At 54.1% G+C, this 23,812-nt stretch overlaps 1 protein-coding gene across 4 annotated transcripts in view; it reads right to left on the reverse strand.

The window, feature by feature from the left end:
• Positions 1-23,812, reverse strand: part of HIVEP3 (HIVEP zinc finger 3) — a 354,592-nt gene that overhangs the window by 158,501 nt on the left and 172,279 nt on the right. For all 4 annotated transcript variants that reach the window (XM_077189804.1, XM_077189805.1, XM_077189806.1 and 1 more), the window contains one exon: positions 17,840-17,911. The gene's annotated coding sequence lies outside the window, so the exon portion shown is untranslated. The remainder of the gene's footprint in view (positions 1-17,839; positions 17,912-23,812) is intronic.

The raw sequence follows: 23,812 nt of genomic DNA on the forward strand, positions 1-23,812 counted from the left end.
GTAAAAGGGGTAAGAGCATAGAAAAGCAAGAACGAGACAAGAGCTAAGAGCGCGAAGTTCCCGTTACAACACCATAAATCTTCTGTGCTGAATATTCTAATTCTCACTCACCAATCTAGCCCAAGATACAAATCCTACAGCATTTCCATACAGCCTATAAGAATCATTCCATTACCACACTGGGTTACATTTTAAACCCTACAAACTCCTCTTTGGGCCCCTTCTGCCAAGCTGGCAGGGTCTGCTCTGAGCCTTGGGCCTGTCTGCAAGCAGAGGGGATTGTTTGATCCAAAGGGGATCACCTTCAGCTGGCCATGCCATTGTTTTCCAGTTGTTCAGGAACTGAGGGATCTCAAAGCTTGCTTTCATTTCAATCTCACTCAGAGTTTCCATATTCTCACAATCTTTTGCCAGGCAATCATATTGATAAGGCTTTCCTGTTTCACCTTCCCCAACAGCACTCCCAACCTGCAGGTGATGTTCCAGAGGTTCCTCTCTTGTCCCTCCTCACCTCCAGCTCAGGGGTCCATTTCAAAGCCATGGGGAGGGCGCTGGGGCACAGAGGGAACTCTCAGGATGTTCTTCCCCCGTTTCCTGGGCTGAAGCTCAGGACAGAGTGTGCAATTACAGAGGGACAAAGTATGGAATTATGGAAGGGCTCACTGCACTGCTGCCATTCCCAGAATGAACATCATTCCTCAGGTGCTCTCAGGTGGCTCTCAAACACCCCAGAAACATGGAACCCCCTGAGCTGGGTTTTTTTAGGAATCCTTTACCACTGCTCCCCTTTTGAGAATGGGTTTTTGTAAGCAGCAAAAGCACCAAGGGGAAGATTTGAAAAAGATTGAAAATCTCCTTTTCTCCAGGTGGTGAAGGTGTGAATCTCACTGAAAAACCACATGGGTGGGAGGGCAGAGCCAGGCACTCCAGGTGTCCAGCTCGGGGTATTCAGGGATTCCATAATCCCAGGAGTGCAATCAGGGGGAATTGCCCTGTCCAGGTTTGTCCCGCAGGATGGCAGAACCCAGTGGGGAGCAGCAGCACAGCCTGGGGCAAAGGAGGCTCCAGGGAGAGCTCAGAGCCCTTGCAGGGCCTGCAGGGGCTCCAGGAGAGCTGCAGAGGGACTGGGGCCAAGGATGGAGGGCCAGGAGGCAGGGAATGGCTGCCAGTGGCAGAGGGCAGGGCTGGATGGGATCTTGGCAATTGGGAATTGTTCCCTGGCAGGGTGGGCAGGGGCTGGGCTGGAATTGCCAGAGCAGCTGGGGCTGCCCCTGGAGCCCTGGCAGTGCCCAAGGCCAGGCTGGACATTGGGGCTGGCAGCACCTGGCACAGTGGGAGGTGGCCCTGGGCTGCAATGAGCTGGCATTGAAGATCCCTTCCCACCCAAACCACTCTGGCATTCCCATTCCTCAATCCAGGATGGAAACCAGCACCAAAAACCATTGCAGCAAATGGAGAAAGGCAAGGAAAGAATGATTTCCTGCATGGTTCCAGGTGCCCCCAGTGCCATTTGCCACAGGGGTTTGTAGCCTGGCAAGGCCTGGTTGGAGAGGTTTGGGCTCTGCCAGGGTGCCCAGAGCAGCTGTGGCTGCCCCTGGAGCCCTGGCAGTGCCCAAGGCCAGGCTGGACATTGGGGCTGGCAGCCCCTGGCACAGTGGGAGGTGTGCCTGCCATGGCTGGGGTGGCACTGGAGGGGATTTAGGATCCACCCAACCCCTCCTGTGAATCGGTGCCCCTGTGACCATGGGCTGGCACCCCAGGAGCCACAGCCAGGCCACGGCACCTCCCGAGTGCCACAGGGAGGGAGAAAAGGGCTCCAGGAGCCAAACTGAGCCTGCCCAGCCAGTGCCACACCAGGCTCACCCCATTTTCCTGCCCAGAGCAGGGACTGGGATGCTCTGAGGTTGCTGCAGTCGCTTTTGTTGCCTGCTCCTCCTCCCGCTGTCCTCAGGGCTGTCAGGAGCAGCCCCAGCCCCGCAGCCATCCCGCAGCCCCAGGCTGGGCTGTTTGCACACAAAACCCGCTCCAAAAACACCCCCGGGCTGCAGGCATTGACACCTTTTGGGGTTTTTTTCATGCTCAACGGTGACCTGAAATGGCCCAGAAGTGCCTCAGCTGAGCCGGGGTTTATCTGAGCAGCTCCTTAATCCCCCCCTCCCCGTCCCCTGCATCTCGGCTCTGCCAACACCTCCCTGGGCACAGGACAGGTGTGAATCAGAGCAGAATCGCCAGCAGAAAAGGAAAATACAAAAAAAAAAAAAAAAAATAAAATAAAATAAATCAGCCTTGCCAGGCAAGGCAGGGTTCGACTTGCACATGTAGGGCTGTTCCTGCAGCAGCCAGGCTGGTTCAGGTTCATCCCTCTCCCAGAACACAGCCGTGTCTCGTTTTATTAATAAAAAAGACGTGGCTGTCTCTCTTTTTTCTTTTTTTTTTTCTTTTTTTCTTTTTTTTTTTTTTTTTTGGAAACGTTATTAAAATCCACGGCGAGATTTTCATTGGCAATGAATTCCAGGGCTTAATTATGCGCTGTGTTAACAGGCTGGGTGTTTTTACATGTCTGAGAGAGGCCACGTGCTCCCACACTCCCTGAGCAGATTAAATAACCAGACAAACGCATCCTTTGCACCTTTTTATGGGATTGATGGAATTTTGGTGGCTTGGACACCATGAGGATCTTCAGAGGGACCTTCAGATCCCTGGATTTGGAGCCTCTCTGGGCTATCAAACCCCTGGGGTTTGGAATTTGAAGATTTTTAAGGATTTGGTGATTTTTAAGGATTTCTAAGCAGCAGGAGGTTGGAATGAGATGTTTTTAGGTCCCTCTGACCCAAACCATCCTGTGATTCTATAACTCATAAATAACTGGAGATAAGGAAATGCTGCTCTGATTTATAGAAATCCTTCACGTCCATCTCAATAAATGCCAAGATTTGTTGTTCCCCACTTATGCCAGCAATGCTCCCTGCAGAGTTTACCAGGGAAAAACTGATTTTCTGCACTGTTTGTGCAGACAAACCCTTCCCTGTGGCTGCAGGGCCAGCCCAGCCAGCAGGTGACAAATGTCCCTGCTCCCAGAGGCCACTGTCCCACCAGAGGCCCCCAGACTCATTTCCCCAGGCTGTGAGCAGGGTTCACCCCTGGGCAGGGGCTCTGCCCCCCCAAAGGAGCCCCCAGGACAGGTTTTGTGTCTCTTTCAGCCTCACTCCTGAGTTGTGACACCCAAATTTCCTCATCGAGCTGTGGCTGCCCCTGGAGCCCTGGCAGTGCCCAAGGCCAGGCTGGGCATTGGGGCTGGCAGCACCTGGCACAGTGGGAGGTGGCCCTGGGCTGCAATGAGCTGGCATTGAAGATCCCTTCCCACCCAAACCACTCTGGCATTCCCATTCCTCAATCCAGGATGGAAACCAGCACCAAAAACCATTGCAGCAAATGGAGAAAGGCAAGGAAAGAATGATTTCCTGCATGGTTCCAGGTGCCCCCAGTGCCATTTGCCACAGGGGTTTGGAGCCTGGCAAGGCCTGGTTTGAGAGGTTTGGGCTCTGCCAGGGTGCCCAGAGCAGCTGTGGCTGCCCCTGGAGCCCTGGCAGTGCCCAAGGCCAGGCTGGACATTGGGGCTGGCAGCACCTGGGACAATGGGAGGTGGCCCTGCCATGGCAGGGGTGGCACTGGGTGGATTTTAAGGTCCCTCCCGACTCAAACCATTCCAGGATTCCCAATCCCACAACATGAGACAGATCCAGCAGTGATGAATCACAGAACCACAGAATGAATTAGGGTGGAAAAGATCTCCAAGATCATCAAAGCTGTGCCTGATCTTGTCCCCAGCCCAGAGCTCTCAGTGCCACATCCAGGAATTCCTGGGACACCTCCAGGGCTGGGCACTGCAAACCTCCCTGGGCAGCCCCTGCCAAGGCCTGAGCCCCCTTTCCATGCAGAAATTCTCCCCCAAAATGCAAAAATGGGATTTTAAGGACTTTCAGGGCTCCTTTTCTGTTGTTGGTGTGAGGGGTTTGGAGCTGTGGGGAACAGGAAATGTTCCCTGCCAGAAGGGGCTGGGGTAGGGCCACCTCTGCTGCTGGGGCTTGCATTGGATGGATATTCCCTTGTGGGAAAAGCCTTTGGGATTCTGGTGCTCAGGATGCCAGAGCTGAGGTGGGAAAAGAGCTGCAAGGCCATCGAGTCCCAGCTGATCCCCACCTTGTCCCCAGCCCAGAGCTCTGAGTGCCACCTCCAGGCATTCCTGGGACACCCCCAGGGCTGGGCACTGCAAACCTCCCTGGGCAGCCCCTGCCAAGGCCTGAGCCCCCTTTGCATGGGGAAATTCCTGCAGTGCCCACCCTGAGCCTGCCCTGGCCCAGCCTGAGGCCGTTCCCTCTGCTCCTGTCCCTGTTCCCCCCGGCTGTGCCCTCCTGGCAGGAGCTGTGCAGAGCCACAAGGGCCCCTGAGCCTCCTTTGCTCCAGGCTGAGCCCCTGCCCAGCTCCCTCAGCCCCTCCTGGGGCTCCAGACCCTTCCCAGCTCCATTCCCTGCCCTGGAGCCACTCCAGCCCCTCCAGGTCCTTCCATGAAGATTGAATTTGTCACAGATTTCAGATTCTCTGTTGACTCCACCTGCACATCTCCTGACTCCACAGGACTCTCCTGCTTTCAATATTCCTAATGCAGAGCGTGGATTTTTATTTTCTGTACCCAGAACAAACCTGAAAATGAACCTGCCCCACCTGACTGCTGGAAAATGCTGTTTATTCCGCTCCATAATTTTGCTTCTGTGGTATAATGATAATGATGATAATAATGAGAAGAGAAGAAACAAGAAAACAACCAGGAAAAATTAAAGCCATTTTGTTTATCTGCATCAACACGAAATGGCAAATGAGGTTGTTAAAACTGTGGAGTTTAAAAGTTGCAGCATCTTCTAGGATTAAATCAGAACTGGTCACATGGGTTTGAATAAAAAAAAAATTAAAAATCTGCCTGGCTGCTTGGCTGGGGGAAGCTGATTTTTGTTCCTATTAAACAACAGTAGCGTGGAGAATAAACAAATAATATTCTAATTGCTTCTATGGCTGCAGAATGGAGCACAGGGCTGGATTATAACTGAAAACAACAACGAGTTCTGGGGATAAATCTTGTTAGAAGTAAAATGTTTCAAGAGCTGAGTGCACCCTGTTACTAACATTGACATCACATCCTTTTCCTGATTTTTTCCTCATTTTTGCTAGGTGAAGCCCGTGTTGCTTTAACACCTTGAGGCAAACCCACCCCCTGAAATTTCTCTTAACAACAGTGCCTCACATTTCCTGAGGATGCCCCACTGCTCACAGGGAATTTTAACAGCTCTGCTGCTCCTTTTCTTCAAGACCCAAACACTGAAATGAATTTAAAATCCCTGTGCCAGTCCTGGGCCTCCACGTGCCTAAATCCCCCAGACTGTGATTGCCCATCTGGGGCTGGGTTTGGAATCCCTGGATTTGAAACTTCTCTGAAATACCAAACTCCTGGGGTTTAGAATTTGGTGATTTTTAAGGTTTTCCAAACCTCTCTGGGCTATCAAACCCTTGAGTTTGGAATTTGGTGATTTTTAAGGTTTTCCAAGCCTCTCTGAGCTATCAAACACTTGAGTTTGGAATTTGGTGATTTTTAAGGTTTTCCAAGCCTCTCTGGGCTATCAAACCCCTGAGGTTTGCAATTTGGTGATTTTTAAGGTTTTCCAAACCTCGCTGAGATATCAAACCCTTGGGGTTTGGGGTTTGGTGATTTTTAAGGTTTTCTGAACTTATCTGAACTATCAGACTCCTGGGGTTTGGAATTTGGTGTTCTTTAAAGATTTCCAGCCACTGGAAGTTTGGAATGAGATGGTTTTTAATCACAAGTTTGGAATGAGATGGTTTTTAATCACAAACCATCCTGTGATTCTATAACTCATCAATATACAGAGATAAAGAAACATTTTCCTCCAAACCTGACCATCTGTGGATGCTCCTTGGCACATTTTAATTCTCTTTTTTTTTTTTTTTCCTAAAATTTTCAAAGAATAATAGAGCCCTTGACCAAACCATGGGCAGACAGAGAATTGCCTTGTCCATGTGCACCTGGAAACACTTTGCAGAGCAGCCTGGAAAAAATTCCAAGAGAGGAACAACATATCCCAAAACACAAAGTGTTCCTGAGCAGGCTGTGGAGAAAGGGCTGTTGTTGGTTTTCCCAAGGGATTTTCCTAATCCATGGCAGCGAGTTTAAGGGATTATGGGGGGGTTTAGGTTGGAAGATGTGACTGGGGCTGTGTGTCCTGTCCCCATGTGTCAGAGCTGGGCAGTTCTCTGCTGTTCTTGGGGCAGTTTTCTTGATCTCTGCCCCAGCCAATCCTCCCTGCAGGAGATCTCTGCTGTCCATGGCCACTGAGTGTCCCTGCAGGGCTGATCCAATTCCAGCATCCCATGGGGAGATGCTGCATTGCCCAGGGCAGGAGCCAAGCATTCCTACCTGGATCCAATGTGAGCCTGGCACAGCCCAGCAGCCTTTGCCCAGGGCATTGCCAGAGGAGCAGCTTCTGCTGCCCTGCATGGCCAGAGGGAGCCCAGGCCCATCTGCAGCAGCCCTGGAGCTGCAGAGGAAAACTCCCCCCTTGTGCAGGATCCCTGCTCCAGCAGAAGCACAGCTGGCACTGCAGGAGGGCTGAGCCCCCATGGGATGGGGCTGTGCCACCCCCTGACCCACAGCGTGCCAGGGCTGCTCTCACTCTGCCAGGGCTGGTTTGTACTCTTGCATTTGGATTTTTAATTTCCTAATAAAGAACTGTTATTCCTATTTCCATATCTTTGCCTGAGAGCCCCTTAATTTCAAAATTATGATAATTCAGAGGGAGGGGGTTTGCATTTTCCATTTCAGGGGAGGCTCCTGCCTTCCTCAGCAGACACCTGGCTGTTCAAACCAAGACAGGAACTCATTCCATGTCCTGCAGCTCTTCCAGGAACCCAAGAGGATGAAAAATCAGCACGGCTGGGCCAGAGCTCAGCAGAGCCAAAGCCTGGAGGGCTCCGGGGTGAAAATCAGCTTTTATTTTATTTTTATTTTTTCCCTACTAAAGAACTGTTATTCCTATTCCCATATCTTTGCCTGAGCGCCCCTTAATTTCAAAATTCCAATAATTCAGAGGAAGGGGGTTTGCATTTTCCATTTCAGGTGAGGCTCCTGCCTTCCTCAGCAGACACCTGGCTGTTCAAACCAAGACAGGATGAAAGACAATAAAATATAAATGATGACATTTGGAAAAGCAGCTTCCCCTTTCCTAGTGGATCTGCTTGGGGATCTTCTGGCATTGCTTTTGTTCTTTTGGGATCTGAGCCTTATGAAGCACAACAACACTTCCCAAAGGAAGAAATGCTCCAGCCCGAATGCCCCAAATGCTTTTTGTGCAGGAACTGGAAGGTGGAAATATCCCAGTGACAGCTTAGGAAATCCTGGAGGATTTTGAGCTGAAACCCTTCCCTGTGAGGGGCTGAGATTCCCAGAGCAGCTGTGGCTGCCCCTGGATCCCTGGCAGTGCCCAAGGCCAGGTTGGAGCAGCCTGGGACAGACCCTGCTCATGGAATGGGATGGGATTTAAGGCCCCTTCCAACCCAAATTACTCCAGGATTCCACGAACAACTTTTGCCATAGAATTACACCCAAAATTCCAACCAAACCCCCGTTCCCTTCCCTGATGGAGCTCCCCAGAAAGCAGGGATCTGATCTTGGCTGGGTTAGGCTTGGAGGCCCTTCCCTGGCTTGGGGCCAGGAATGCTGGGGCTGCAAATGCCAATGGATATTTTGGGATTACTCCGTGGAACTGCTAAGCCAAGCTGCCATAATATCTATCCCTGGTTTAATTCTGTAGTCAGGGGTTCCCAAAGGAAAGCAGAGCCTTTCTATTCCTAAAAGAGGGAATTTGGGAATGCCCAGCAGGAGGTCCAGGCTGGACACGTAGCCAGAAGGATTTCACACAGGATCTGCTCGGTTCTGAAGAACAAAATCTTTCGGAGTTTTTCAGAATTAATGCTCATTGCAACTCGAAATCCCCTGGGACAGCTTCGCTTCCCAAGCAGCTCAGAGAGGCACGGAGAAGCATCTTGGGAGAAATTCTAAAAATAACCCCTCTGGTTGCCACAGCAAAGAACCCAAACATGCCCAAAAATATTTCAGTGCAAACAGAACCTGGAGTTCACTTTTTTCTGCCTCCTCTCCCAGCACCACAACCTGCCACGGGTTGGTTACAGGAGCAGAGAATTCAAATTCAGCATCTTTTCTCCTCACTGGGCTCCATCCATGTCTCACACCCAGGCTGAGCCTCCTTTCCTTGCAGCTGCCCAGAGTTTCAGTCCATCCAAACAGGAATTTCATAACTCTGAATGCAAAAACACCAACAACTTCCTCATTTTACCTCTGTGACCTCAGAGCTTGGGTACCCTCGGGGCCACCAGGACAAGGGATTTTAGGAGCTGCTTTCTGCTTTTCACAACCCTCCCCAGCCCTGGCACATTCACAGATACCAACCCAGGCTCTGGAATCCCTGTGGAGAAGTGTCTTGGCTTGGAAATGCAGGATTTATCTGGGGCTGTGTGTCCTGTCCCCATCTGTCAGAGCTGGGCAGTTCTCTGCTGTTCTTGGGGCAGTTTCCTTGATCTCTGCCCCAGCCAATCCTCCCTGCAGGAGATCTCTGCTGTCCATGGCCACTGAGTGTCCCTGCAGGGCTGATCCAATTCCAGCATCCCATGGGGAGATGCTGCATTGCCCAGGGCAGGAGCCAAGCATTCCTACCTGGATCCAATGGGAGCCTGGCACAGCCCAGCAGCCTTTGCCCAGGGCATTGCCAGAGGAGCAGCTTCTGCTGCCCTGCATGGCCAGAGGGAGCCCAGGCCCATCTGCAGCAGCCCTGGAGCTGCAGAGGAAAACTCCCCCCTTGTGCAGGATCCCTGCTCCAGCAGAGCCACAGCTGGCACTGCAGGAGGGCTGAGCCCCCATGGGATGGGGCTGTGCCACCCCCTGACCCACAGCGTGCCAGGGCTGCTCTCACTCTGCCAGGGTTTGCATTTGTATTTTTAATTTTCCTTGTACAGAACTGTCATTCATATTCCCATATCTTTGCCTGAGAGCCACTTAATTTCAAAATTACAATAATTCAGAGGGAGGGGGTTTGCATTTTCCATTTCAGGGGAGGCTCCTGCCTTCCTCAGCAGACACCTGGCTGTTCAGACCAAGACAATGTGGAATTAAAGGAATTACTCACTGCCAGGGCAAGCTCAGTGAGCAGCTCCTGAGGGGTGGCTGAAATTCCTCCCTGTGATGGTGGAATTTCAGTTGGAGAATGATGTGGAGTCATTAATCTAACTTTCCCTTCCTGAATATCAGGGGGAGCTGCAGCATCTTTGCTGTCCAGCTGCACCTCAGGGCCACATGAGACTCACATTTTGCAGAATTTCTGCCTCTCCAGAGATGCTGGGGCCAACCCCAGCTGCCACCTGTGAATCCTCACCAGGACTTTGCACTCCAGCTCCACCATCCTAGGCCCAAAACCCCTTTTTTTGTCCTCTCCAGCTCCTGCCAAACCCAAACCCATCAAAATCCAGATGTTCCCAGGTGAGGATTGATTTGGGTTTGGCAGCTCCTGGAGCCATGAGGTGAAGCTTTGGGAACATCCCAACAGCTGTAGTTCCAGGGATTCTAAGCTTTCAAATCCCTCCCCCATTTCTTGCTTTGGGAACACACCAACAGCTTTGGCATTAGGGACTCAGCTCTGAATTTTTCCCATTGTTCCCCCATTTTGTACTTTGGGAATATCCTAACAGCTCTGGAGTTAGGGACTCAGCTCTGAATTGTTCCCATTGCTCCCCCATTTCTTGCTTTGGAAATATCCTAACAGCTGTAGGATTAGGGACTCTTCAGAGTTTTCCCCACTGTTCTCCCATTTCTCACTTCAGGAACAGCCCAGATGCTGTGGGATTGAGGACTCTCAAAGTGCTCCCCCATTTTTCAATCCCCACAGCTGTGGGATATGGTGCTCATCCGAGTTTTTCCCATTGTTGCCCCATTTCTCAATGGCAATTCATCAACAACTGTGGGATTAGGGACCCAGCTCTGAGTTTTTTCCCATTATTCCCCCATTTCTCACTTTGGGAGCACACAAGAGCTGTGAGATCAGGGACCCAACTCTGAGTTTTCCCCATTTCCCCCCCATTTCTCGCACTGGAGGAAGAGGAAGGCTGGAGGTGAACGGGGCCTCCTTCAGTTGGAGCCCAGGGAATCCCAGGATCACCAAGGCTGGACAAGACCAAGGCCAGCCATCAACCCAGTGCCACCAAGCTGTCCCCAAGGGCCACAGCCACAGGAGGAGCTCTGTGGGGGTGGAAAGGGAAGGTCAGAGCAGAGGGAAGCTCACAGGTGAAGGTCAGAGCAGCTCAAGGTCAGAAGTGAAGCTCAGAGGTGCCACACCCAGATCCTGGCCCCCACTCACCTCCCTGCTGGAAGAGGTCTCACCCCCACCTATTCATTTTCATTGCTCTCTTATCCAGCGAGAAATCTCAACGATCCCAAATCCCAACGATCCCAAATCCCAATGCTCCCAAATCCCAACAATTCCAAATCCCAGTGATCCCAAATCCCCATGATTCCAAATGCCAATGCTCCCAAATCCAAATGATCCCAAATCCCAATGATCCCAAATCCCAATGATTCCAAATGCCAATGCTCCCAAATCCCAATGCTCCCAAATCCAAATGATCCCAAATCCCAACAATTCCAAATCCCAGTGATCCCAAATCCCAACTATTCCAAATCCCAACTATTCCAAATCCCAATGCTCCCAAATCCCAACGATTCCAAATCCCAATGCTCCCAAATCCCAATGCTCCCAAATCCCAACGATTCCAAATCCCAATGCTCCCAAATCCCAATGATCCCAAATCCCAATGCTCCCAAATCCCAACTATTCCAAATCCCAATGCTCCCAAATCCCAATGATCCCAAATCCCAACGATCCCAAATCCCAACTATTCCAAATCCCAATGATCCCAAATCCCAACGATCCCAAATCCCAACTATTCCAAATCCCAACAATCTCAAATCCCAACACCCCACAAACTTCAAGTGGCCGAAGCCACCAACCTGCTCTAAAAATTGTGTGTTCTGGGCAAAACTGTGTCCAAAAAGTGCACGGGAAAAACCCCCCAGGTTTCACCAACCAACACCCTGAGGCTCCAAAACCCAGAGACGGCCACGGGGAAATTTTCAGAGCTCTCCCAGGGAGCTCAGGCCAGTCCAGGAAAAACAGGATAGGAAATCATAGCAGGTTTTCATGTGCCACCTGCACACACCAACAGGGCCCTAAATATAAACACAGAGCCCTTTCCTGGCTGCTGAAGGAACAACCCTGGCTTGTTCTCCCAGCGAGCCAGAGCTGCAGCTGCTGGAGGATCAGACACGTTCAGGGCGGGACCCTCGCTGCCCCCCGTGCCCCCCTTTCTTTTCACAGTGTTTGCAGGTTTATGAATGAGGCATTGATGGTGCCCAAACCTCAGATAACCACCTTGGAGGGAGAGCTAAAATTAGCATGGAGTTTATTCCCCGAGCTGTCAGGAAGGAAGAGAGCTCGTGTGGGATGCTGGAGATCCAGCAGGCAAAACAGCATTCCCAAAAAAAACAGGGAAGGCTGCAGCCTTTGTGAGGCTGATGGGTTTGCACACACCCCACACCCCATTTATCCCAAAATCTTGGTTATTCCTGGAAAGCCCAGCAGGGTGAAGCTGTGCCAGCACATCCAAGCAGAGAGGAAGAGCTCTGGGAGCAGAGGAAGAGCCGAGGTGCAACATGTGAGCAGTGACTGCAATTTCCATCCCAGAGGACCCCAAATCGGTTTGAAGGCAGTAAACACAGAGCTGATGTCTCTGATCATGGAGAAAGGGGTGGATAGAGCATGACACTTTGCCAGCAAAGAATCGAGGGAAAAGGAAAAGAAACTTCATTTTCACTTCAAATGGGATCAGGGAATTCACGGAGAGGAGTGCGCAGCTTGCAGGAGACAGGGAGGGGTCAGTGAAATCCAGAGAGATTGGGAAAGGAAAGCAGAACCTCCCTGGCTGGAGTGAAACCAGGTGAGTGAGGGTGTGTGCAGCTGGAGCACAGTGAGGGCAGAGCTCAGGGATCTGCAGCTCCTCCCGAGGGGCAGCTCCCATCCCTGCTCTGGGCCAGGGACAGCAGCCAGGGCACGGCTGGAGCTGGGCCAGGGCAGCTCAGGCTGGAGCTCAGGGCAAGGCTCTTCCCCCAGAGGGTGCTGGGCACTGCCCAGGCTGCCCAGGGAATGGGCACGGCCCCGAGGCTGCCAGAGCTCCAGGGATGCCCAGGCTGGGCTTGCTGGGGGCTCTGGGCAGGGCTTGGCTTTGGCATTGATCATCCCTGTGGGTCCCTTCCAGCTCAGCACATTCCATGATTCTGTGAGAGGGAGGGATGGGGGAGATGAAGGATGGGGGAGAAATTTGGGCAGCGCTGCAGGGATGGCCAGGCTGGGGCTGTTGGGGGCTCTGGGCAGGGCCATGGCTGGGCTGGATCATCCTTGGGGTCCCTTCAGCTCAGGATGTTTCATGACTCAACCCAAACCAAGCAGGTTCTCTTGGAACCACCACAGAGAGCAGAATAATCACTGAACCAAGGAATCACTGAGGCTGGAAAAGACCTCCAAGATCACTGAGTCCCCCCTGCTCTGTGGGATGTGCTGGGTGCTGAAGCAGCTGCTTCACCTTCTGCTGGGGGAGATGAAGGATGGGGGAGAAATTTGGGCAGCGCTGCAGGGATGGCCAGGCTGGGGCTGTTGAGGGCTCTGGGCAGGGTTTGGGGTTGGACTGGGTGATCCTGTGTGACAAATGAGCAATGCCATGGCTGACTCTCACAATTAAAGGCAAATATCCTGGATCTCTGTCAGGAGCAGTTTTATAGATTTATAGTTGTGTTTTACCCCCCTGTGCTGTTCTCAGGGGTGCCCTGGGTTTGGGACATTTGGGAGGGTCACTCGTTACCATGGCAACAGCTGCCCCCACTCCAGGTGTCAGGCAGGGATCTCCACCCTGGGCAGGGAAGGAGGAGTCCATGGACAGAACTCTGGGGGGCAAAGGGTTAAAAGGTGAAACCTCCATGGTGTGGGTGAGCACATGGTGGGAACATCCTCTGCTCCTGGTGCTGTGATGTTTTCTCTATTCAGCCTTCTGTTGTATTTCTGATAAGGCTTTAATAAACCTTTCCAATTATTTTAGAAGTGAGGATCATTTCTCACCGTGGGGACTGGCTCACAGTCACCAAACAGGAGATGCCCAGGGCACAGAGCACAGAGAGCTGGAAGTTTCCTGCAGGTTCTCACAGCATGAGAACCTCCTGCTGTGCACCAGGCAGGGCTTTTGAGCCCAGAATTTTAGCTCAGACACCTTCCCCTGGCCCAGACTGCCTGGTCCCTTCCCTGCTCACAATCTCCTCCTTGTGCTTTATCAGGCCTGGCTTTGCTTGGTCTCCTCCACACCCCGTCCCTCCGAGCTCTTGGGGCTTTGCCTGTGCTGGCCTGGCTGGGGAGAAGCTCCAGGCCCCAGGTGTGGATCTGGCATGCAGCATGGACAGAATTTTGGGGGGCAAAGGGTTAAAAGGTGAAACCTCCATGGTGGGAACATCCTCTCCTCCTGGTGCTGTGATGTTTCCTCTATTCAGCCTTCTGTTGTATTTCTCATAAGGTTTCAATGAACCTTTTACATTTTTGAAGGTGAGGATCATTTCTCACACCTGTGGGTCCCTTCCCACTGTGGATATTCTGTGATCCTGTTCTGGGATTCCCTAATCCATCACCTGCAGTTACCTGTGGATAACCTGAGCACCCCTCAGCACCCCTGGAGGCACCCATGTGGCACAGCCCCTCCTTTCCCTTCCCAACCTTTGCTTGCATTTCATCTCCATTACTCTGCTTCCAAAATGTATTAAAATTAATCCCAGCAGGTTGTGAGCTCATTGATGAGATGGCTCTGGGAGCTGCAGTGCCAGTTGCTGCTGTCCGGGTGCTCAGGGCAGGGAGAGGCTGCAGCCGCCTCTGAGGAGCAGCCCAGACCCACAGGGCTGGCTCTGCTCACACCAAGGGCTTCATTTCAGGTTTTTTCTCTCTGATTTCCCCTGCAGAAGAACTCCTGTGAGTGCAATCAGTGATCTCCTGGTGTCAGCCCCGCTCCCCTCACAGCCCTCAGCAGCAGAGCGGGAAATCCCTGGAAATTCAGTTTTATTCACCAAAATTAATGACCTGGGATCATCCAATCCATGTGCTCCAACTACACCTTTTTGCCCCCTCCCTGTTGTTCCCTTCTCAAATCCTCCTCAGTAAAGGATTTTTTAAAATTCCCATTGCAAAGAAACCACTAAACTATTTTTGGTCGGGTTTTTTTTCATTCTCCACCAGGAACAAGCTGTGTGAATTGGAGAGAAACGGGGCTATTTTGACAGGCCAGAAGCTTCCATTCCCTTCCCTGATCCTTCCTCCCTGCCAGCTGATCTCCAAGGGGAGCTGACACCAAACTGGAGCATCCCAGGAGCATCCCAGGAGCATCCCTGAAGCATCCCAGGAGCATCCCTGGAGCATCCCCAGAGCATCCCAGGAGCATCCCAGGAGCATCCCAGGAGCATCCCAGGAGCATCCCCGGAGCATCCCTGGAGCATCCCCGGAGCATCCCTGGAGCATCCCAGGAGCATCCCAGGAGCATCCCAGGAGCATCCTCGGAGCATCCCAGGAGCATCCCCGGGGCATCCCAGGAGCATCTCAGGAGCATCCCCGGAGCATCCCAGGAGCATCTCAGGAGCATCCCAGGAACATCCCTGGAGCATCCCTGGAGCATCCCAGGAGCATCCCAGGAGCATCCCAGGAGCATCCCTGGAGCATCGCAGGAGCATCCCCGGAGCATCCTTGGAGCATCCCAAGAGCATCCTCAGAGCATCCCAGGAGCATCCCTGGAGCATCCCAGGAGCATCCCAGGAGCATCCCTGGAGCATCCCTGGAGCATCCTTGGAGCATCCCAGGAGCATCCCTGGAGCATCCTTGGAGCATCCCAGGAGCATCCCAGGAGCATCCTCGGAGCATCTCAGGAGCATCCCCGGAGCATCCCTGGAGCATCCCTGGAGCATCCCAGGAGCATCCCAGGAGCATCCCTGGAGCATCCCCGGAGCATCCCCGGAGAATCCCAGGAGCATCCCCGGAGCATCCCAGGAGCATCCTCGGAGCATCCCCGGAGCATCCCTGGAGCATCCTTGGAGCATCCCCAGAGCATCCCCGGAGCATCCCAGGAGCATCCCAGGAGCATCCCAGGAGCATCCCCCGAGCATCTCAGGAGCATCCCCGGAGCATCCCTGGAGCATCCCAGGAGCATCACAGGAGCATCCCAGGAGCATCCCAGGAGCATCCTCAGACATCCCAGGAGCATCCCTGGAGCATCCCAGGAGAATCCCAGGAGCATCCCCGGAGCATCCTCAGAGCATCCCCGCCCTCCCAGCCCCTCCAGCTGTCCCTGCCCATCTCCTGCCGTGCCACCACTTCAGGAAGGGCCAGCCCAGTGCTCGGTGGCCTCGGTGACAGCCCGGAACAGCACGGGGGATGTTTCCCCTTTTCCCTGCCCGCTGGGGAATTAATTCTGCTCTCACCGGCTCTGTCTGGGCGGGCCCCGCTCCGTGCAGTTGTTTACAAACACTCCAAACCCCATTTAAACCCCATTTAAACCCCATTTAAACCCCATTGTGTGGAGCTCCAGCTGCCCGAGGAGTTTTTCCTCGGCTCCTGGCCCCGCACCAGAATCCGGAATGACAGATTGCCAAAAAGGACGGCGAGGGGAGGGGGTGTGGGGCGGCCAGACGACACAGCAGATGAATTTATTGGGTTTATTGTGGGGTTATTGTCCCTCTGCCGCCGGGAATGGAGGGCAGGAGCCAGGCCCGGCTGAAGGGACACTGCAAGGAGCCCTCGGGAAGGGAAAGGTCGGGGCATAATCAGCTTTAAGCGCCGGTGGAGGCGGCTCTGAGCTGTCACTGCTGCTCCCGGGGAGCACAACCTGTCCCCTGCAATTAGTGCTCGACCCTGATCGCCCTCAAGCCCTGCCTAAAGCAGCTGTGCCTTCTGCAGGGCCAGCAGCAGGAGCAGCTCCCCCAGCCTGGCCCAGCCCCAGTTTCCCATCCTGTGCCACCACATTTTACCTGGGAAAACGCCCCACAGCCTGGCTGCAGCCAGGGGATGGGTATCCCTGTGGAAAAAGCTCCAAACAATCCCCAAACAATCCCATTTCCCACTCTGGCTCACATCAGCCAAGTGATTCCCAGTCCTTAAAATCCACCCAACACCGGCACCAGACCTGGAATTGAGTCCCTAAAATGTCCTGGGGCAGATCACATCCATGCCCAGCAAGAGGTCCATGAGCAGCAATTTATTCCCACAAACTTCCCCCAAAGCTGGGCAGGCAGCATCCCCCAGGAAGGCAAAACTTCAGCAGCAAATGAAGAGATTTAATGAAGTTTGCCAGGGGAAAAGGCAGAGCTGCAGGGGAGGTGGGATTTGGGAACTGCTGGTCATGTTTGAAGAGAAAGACCCAGCAGCTTCTGTTTTTCAATATTGGACATTTTCAGGTGCTGGTGAAGAGCCAGGAGGAAAATGACAGCAGCAGGAGCTGCCAGCTCCACCCTCACCCTGCAAACCACTCCTGGCTGCTGGGACCAGAAAATCACCTGGATGGGATCACCTACAAACCAAACCAGAGCCCTCTGTCAGCAGAAACAAAGTGAAAACCCAAATCTGGACCAGTCCTCACCCCTCAGAACATCTTTTAATGCTCAGCCACCAATGCCTGCTCGAGGAACTGCAACCCCCTGGGGCTGTGTCACCTCAGAGGGGCACAAAACCCACAGGAACCCCACAGAAAACAAAGAACACATCACAAAACCAGGCCTGGGCTTGACCCCAAACCCCTGAGGGCATGGGGAGTGTTATCCCCACATCCCAAAGCCCTGAACCCCACAAAAAGCAAAGAACCCATCACAAAACCAGGCCTGGGCTCGATGCCAAAGCCCTGAGGGCACAGGGTCTGTGATCCCCACACCCCCAAAACCCCTGAGGGCACGGGGTCTGTGATCTTCACACCCCAAAGCCCTGAACCCCACAGAAAGCAAAGAACACATCACAAAACCAGGCCTGGGCTTGACCCCAAAGCCCTGAGGGCATGGGGAGTGTTATCCCCACATCCCAAAGCCCTGAGGGCATGGGCTCTGTGATCCCCACACCCCAAAGCCCTGAGGGCAGAAGGTCTGTGATCCTCTCACACTCAAAGCCCTGAACCCCACAGAAAGCAAAGAACCCATCACAAACCAGGCCTGGGCTTGACCCCAAAGCCCTGGGGGCAGAAGGTCTGTGATCCCCACAGGCCCAAAGACCTAAATCACACAGAAAGCAAAGAAGCCATCACAAAACCCGTCTTGGGCTTGACCCCAAATCCCTGAGGGCAGAAGGTCTGCGATTCCCACAGGCCCAAAGCCCTAAACCGCACAGAAAGCAAAGAAACCATCACAAAACCAGGCTTGGGCTTGATCCCAAATCCATGAGGGCATGAGGAGTGTTATTCCCACACCCCAAACCCTGGGGGCACGGGGTCTGTGATCCCCACACCCTCAAAGCCCTGAAGCCCACAAAAAGCAAAGAACCCATCACAAAACCACGCTTGGGCTTGACCCCAAATCCTTGAGGGCACAGATTTTGTGATCCCCACACCCCCAAAACCCCTGGAGCAGGCCCTGGGGCCATGGCTGAGCTCTTACCTGTGGGGAAGCTGCTACAGCTGCATCCTCTGAGAGGTGGAGGAGACTCAGGTGTTCATAGGAAAAGGGTGCCTGGGGTGGGAGAGAAAAGACATTTTTGAGATGAGGCAGCTTGGGATGGGTGTCACTGCATCACAGACACTCACAGCCTCTCCAAAAATCAGGGAGTTTATTCCTCATTCCCAAAACAGGGATTTTATTCCTTGTTCCCAAATCAGGGATTTTCTTTCTTGCTCCCATCCACACTTCAAGGATTTTCCTTGCTTGCCCTTCCCCTCCCTATCTCAACCCTTCTGTCACCATTTTGGCTTTATCTTTTAGGCATTTTTTTCCCTGTGCTCTCCTCTTCTCTTTAGCAAGCAAATAATTTTGGAGGAGCAGAACTGCAGAGTTTTCTCTGCACATGGAATGATCCATTCCCAGAGACACAAAGACCAGGCACGGGAGCCTGGCTGGTGATGGGGCTTCTGCTCCTCCTAAAATCAGACCCAGAGTGCAAATTCAGCCCCATCCTGAGTAATTCAGGGCTGGGAGTGCAAATTCAGCTCCATCCTGAGTAATTCAGGGCTGGGAGTGCAAATTCAGCCCCATCCTGAGTAATTCAGGGCTGGGAGTGCAAATTCAGCCCCATCCTGAGTAATTCAGGGCTGGGAGTGCAAATTCAGCCCCATCCTGAGTAATTCAGGGCTGGGAGTGCAAATTCAGCCCCATTCTGAATAATTCCGGGCTGGGAGTGCAAATTCAGCCCCATCCTGAGTAATTCAGGGCTGGGAGTGCAAATTCAGCCCCATTCTGAATAATTCCGGGCTGGGAGTGCAAATTCAGCCCCATCCTGAGTAATTCAGGGCTGGGAGTGCAAATTCAGCCCCATCCTGAGTAATTCAGGGCTGGGAGTGCAAATTCAGCCCCATCCTGAGTAATTCAGGGCTGGGAGTGCAAATTCAGCCCCATCCTGAGTAATTCAGAGCAGGGAAATAAAGCTGAGCTCTGCCCTGGGCTCTGGCACAACCAAAGATGGTTCATCCACTCCCAGCCTCAGTGGGGCTAAACTTTAATAGAAAAGTAAATGGGAAAGGTTGTGGGAAGATGCCCAGGAAAAATAATGCTCAAAAGGCTGGGGCTGGCTTAACAAAGTTCACAGAATCCCAGAATCCCAAAGATGGAATTCTGGAATGGTTTGGGTTGGGACAGACCTTAAATCCCAACCAGTGCCACCCTGCCATGGCAGGGACACCTCCCACTGTCCCAGGTGCTCCCAGCCCCAATGTCCAGCCTGGATTTGAACAGTGCCAGGATGAGCCAGAACCTGTCCTGGATGCAGGGAAAAGGGCAGCATGAGGAGGATGCCACAGGGCACCATCCATGAAGGTGTCTCCAGCCCCAGGGGTGGGGACACTGCAGGGGTGACAGAGGTGGCATCCCTGTGGTGGCCTGGAGCATCCTCAGAGGCTGACTGGGACTGGGAATGCAGGAGGAGGCACTGCAGAACTTCATCCCCACCCACACCCATCCAGGGTTACTCCTGTTGCCTCTTTCAATTAATATTTCTCGTTACACAGCAGGAAATAACTCCAGGCAGGTCGGACTGTGAGGATTTAATGGAACCAACACTTTTAGGCAGGAACTCTTCCCAACATCTCCCCCACCATCCCTTCTGCTGCCAGTGATTAAATCAGATCATTTCAAAGCTGCAGCTTTATCTGAGGCTTCTCCTGAAAGCATTTGGGCTCTCACAGAGCTCCTAGGAAATACAGAATGCTCCACACAATGTCATGGCAAAAGCTCCTCTGCACAAACAAAAGCTGAATGTGAGCACTGAGAATGCCTGAAATCACTGGGACACAAACTGAAGGCACAGGTGAATTTAAACCACCCCACCCAGCAATGCTGCACTAAGGGAAAAAACCATTCCTGGGTTAAATTTGGAGCTGTATTAAAACAAAATGTTTTGTTTAACAAGGGTGAAAGCCCAAGGAAATGCTACAAAAGCATTTTCCCAGCCTGGGGGGGCTGTGGGTAAATGTTGGGTTTAGCACCAGGACACAGCAGCACAGACAGGACTCAGTCAGTCCCAGGGGTGATAAACAAACACCCAGGCCCTATTAACTCTCCTCAGTCCCTGGTGTGATAAACAAAAGAGCCCAGGCCCTATTAACTCCCCTCAGGGGATTTGTTGTCCCTGTGTCCAGCAGGAGCTCACAGTGATCCCCACACCCCAAAGCCCTGAACCCCACAGAAAGCAAAGAACCCATCACAAAACCAGGCCTGGGATTGACCCCAAAGCCCTGAGGGCACGGGGTCTGTGATCCCCACACCCCAAAGCCCTGGGAGCACAGGGTCTGTGATCCCCACACCCCAAACCCTGAGGGCACAGGGTCTGTGATCCGCACATCCCAAAGCCCTGAGGGCACGGGGTCTGTGATCCCCACACCCCAAATCCCTGGGAGCATGGGGTCTGTGATCCCCACACCCCAAAGCCCTGAGGGCACAGGGTCTGGGATCCCCACACCCCAAAGCCCTGAGGGCCTGGGATCTGTGATCCCCACACCCCAAAGCCCTGAAGGCCTGGGGTCTGTGATCCCCACACCCCAAAGCCCTGAGGGCCTGGGGTCTGTGATCCCCACACCCCAAAGCCCTGGGAGCATGGGGTCTGTGATCCCCACACCCCAAAGCCCTGAGGGCCTGGGGTCTGTGATCCCCAAACCCCAAAGCCCTGAGGGCACAGGGTCTGTGATCCCCACACCCCAAAGCCCTGAGGGCCTGGGGTCTGGGATCTCTTGCAGGGACCCACAAAGGCCCAGCTCAGGTCCCAGCCATGCTCTGCTCCTGCCCCACGCTGCTCCTGAGAACAGAGCACTCACAAACCACCCAAACCTCTCACTCCACACACGAATCTCCAGGCAGGAAATTCAGAGGCTCCAGGTGCCCCCTGTGCCTGTCACCTTCCAGGAGGGACACAAGGACACGGCTCTGCCTCCCCAGCCACAGCCAGGCCCTGCTGCCACAGGGGTGTGCAAACATCTGCCAGCTCTGGCTGATCCAGAGAATTCCCACTCCAGTTACTCCTGCACAACCCCCAGCCCGTGTTTCTGCTGCTTTCCTTCCTCCTGTCCCTCTTCTTCCCTCCGAGTGGCAGCAAGGGGACACTGGGTGACTGCACTCGCCTCCAACCCTCTCCCATCTCTTCTCCCCCTTGGCATCACCCAAATTTAAAACTGCTGAGGCCTGGCACAGATTCCCAGAGCAGCTGTGGCTGCCCCTGGATCCCTGGAAGTGTCCAAGGCCAGGCTGGAGCCACCTGGGACAGTGGGAGGTGTCCCTGACATGGCAGGGGTGGGATGGGATAATCTTTAAACTTTAAACTTTAAACTTTAAACTTTAAACTTTAAACTCACTGGCAGGCACCGTGGGCTCTGGACCAGTGTCCTCAGAGCTCCAGGCTCCATCCAAACTGGTTTTGCTCCCCGCAGCGGGGCTGGAGCAGGGCTGCAGCAGCTCCGGTAATGCCTTGCTCTGTTGCTTCCCTCTTCCCAGTCCTTCCTTCTCCTGGCCCCTCTTTTCCCCCAGTGGCACTGCCCTGCTCCTCAGGGCTGCAAAACCTGCCCCGAATCCGAGCTTTTCTGCCCCAAATCCGAGCTTTTCTGCTCCAAATCCGAGCTTTTCTGCCCCGAATCCGAGTTTTTCTGCCCCAAACCCTGCGCGCAGCCGCTGGTCCCTGCCCCACCCTGCTGGTGGCCGGCACGGATCCCTCTGCGTGCCCGGGGCCGCAGCTGCAGGGAAGGAAGGCAAGGCAAGGCAAGGCAAGGCAAGGCAAGGCGAGGCTGGATCGGGCACAGCGCTGCTCTGTTTTACCTCCTGCACTCCTCGGGAAGCATTTGGAGGGACGCGCACACATTCCAGCTCCAGAAATAGCTCGGCTCTGCAGAGCTCCAGAGCTCCCCGTGAGCTCCGCAGCCTCGCCCTGCCCGGGGAGCGGCCCCAGGGAGGGAGAGCAGAGCCCCCGGGGCCGGGAGGGATCCATGCGGGAAAGGGATCCGGATCCTGGGATGGAGCCCTGCGGGAAAGGGATCCGGATTCTGGGATGGAGCCCTGCGGGAAAGGGATCCGGATTCTGGGATGGATCCCTGTGGGAAAGGGATATGGATCCTGGGATGGATCCCTGCGGCAAAGGGATGTGGATCCTGGGATGGATCCCTGCGGGAAAGGGATCTGGATTCCGGGATGGATCCCTGTGGGAAAGGGATATGGATCCTGGGATGGATCCCTGCGGGAAAGGGATATGGATCCTGGGATGGATCCCTGCGGCAAAGGGATGTGGATCCTGGGATGGATCCCTGCGGCAAAGGGATGTGGATCCTGGGATGGATCCCTCCGGGAAAGGGATCCGGATTCTGGGATGGAGCCCTGTGGGAAAGGGATCTGGATCCCGGGATGGATCCCTGTGGGAAAGGGATATGGATCCTGGGATGGATCCCTGCAGGAAAGGGATGTGGATCCTGGGATGGATCCCTGCGGGAAAGGGATGTGGATCCCGGGATGGATCCCTGCAGGAAGGGCTCCTCCAGGCACGATGGATCTCTGCAGGAAAGGCTCTCAGTCCCGGGATGGATCCCTGTGGGAAAGGAATCCACATCCCAGGATGGATCCCAGCAGGAAAGAGCTCTTGGATCCTGGGATAGGTCTCTGTAGAAAAGAGTTCCTCCATCCTGGGCTGTATCCCCACAGGAAGGGCTCCTCCAGGGGCGATGGATCCCTGTGGGAAGGGCTCACCTGTCCCAGGATGGATCCCTGCTCCTCCATCCCAGGATGGATCCCTGTGGGAAGGGCTCCCCTATCCTGGGATGGATCCCTGTGGGAAGGGCTCCCCATCCCAGGATGGATCCCTGCTCCCCTATCCCGGGATGGATCCCTGTGGGAAGGGCTCCTCCAGCCCAGGAGGAGCAAGGGTTTGCCCTGGAAGCCACTCTGAGCAAAACCCGGTGGTTTCTGGTGCTACAGCCAATCCCTAATGCCAGAGTAAATGTCATTTATGGTGGGAGTGGGGTTCAGGCTGGTGACCATGGAATTGTGGTACAGCTGAAGCACTGATGGGTTGGGTGGGAAGGGACCTTAAATCCCCTCCAGTGCCACCCCAGCCATGGCAGGGACCCCTCCCACTGTGCCAGGTGCTGCCAGCCCCAATGTCCAGCCTGGCCTTGGGCACTGCCAGGGCTCCAGGGGCAGCCACAGCTGCTCTGGCAATTCCAGCCCAGCCCCTGCCCACCCTGCCAGGGAACAATTCCCAATTCCCAAGATCCCATCCAGCCCTGCCCTCTGCCACTGGCAGCCATTCCCTGCCTCCTGGCCCTCCATTCTTGGCCCCAGTCCCTCTGCAGCTCTCCTGGAGCCCCTGCAGGCCCTGCAAGGGCTCTGAGCTCTCCCTGGAGCCTTCTCCTCTCCAGGGCAGCACCCCCAGCTCTCCCAGCCTGGCTCCAGAGGGGCTCCAGCCCTGCAGCAGCTCCGTGGGCTCCTCTGGGCTCTCTCCAGCAGCTCCAGGTGCTGCTGAGGTTGGAATTCCCAGGGCTGGGGCAGCTCTGCAGGTGGGGAATCACCTGAGAGGGGCAGAGGGGCAGAATTTCCCTTTTCCTGCTGCCCACGCTGGGGGCTCAGCCCAGGCTGGGGGTGGCACCTCCTGTCCCAGCCCTGTCCCAGCCCTGTCCCCTTCCTGCCTGGCAGCTGTGGCCGGGGTCAGGCTGGCTCAGAGGCTGCCAAGGGGAGAATCTCCATCCCTGATTTGTCACCTGCAGCTGCTGCTGGCACCGGTGGCTCTGCTGGCACTGTCACTGAGCTGGGCTGGGCACACCAAACCCAGCATGCCCAGCCCAGCTTTCCCTGTGCTTCCAACACCACACTGAGCCTAAGGAACTCTCTTTTCCCATCTCTTTTCCCATCATTAATCCACACTTTTTGCCCTTCATTGCTGATTTAAGGCTC

The sequence above is a fragment of the Agelaius phoeniceus genome, chromosome 22, assembly GCF_051311805.1.
Source record: "Agelaius phoeniceus isolate bAgePho1 chromosome 22, bAgePho1.hap1, whole genome shotgun sequence".
Lineage (NCBI taxonomy): Eukaryota > Metazoa > Chordata > Aves > Passeriformes > Icteridae > Agelaius > Agelaius phoeniceus.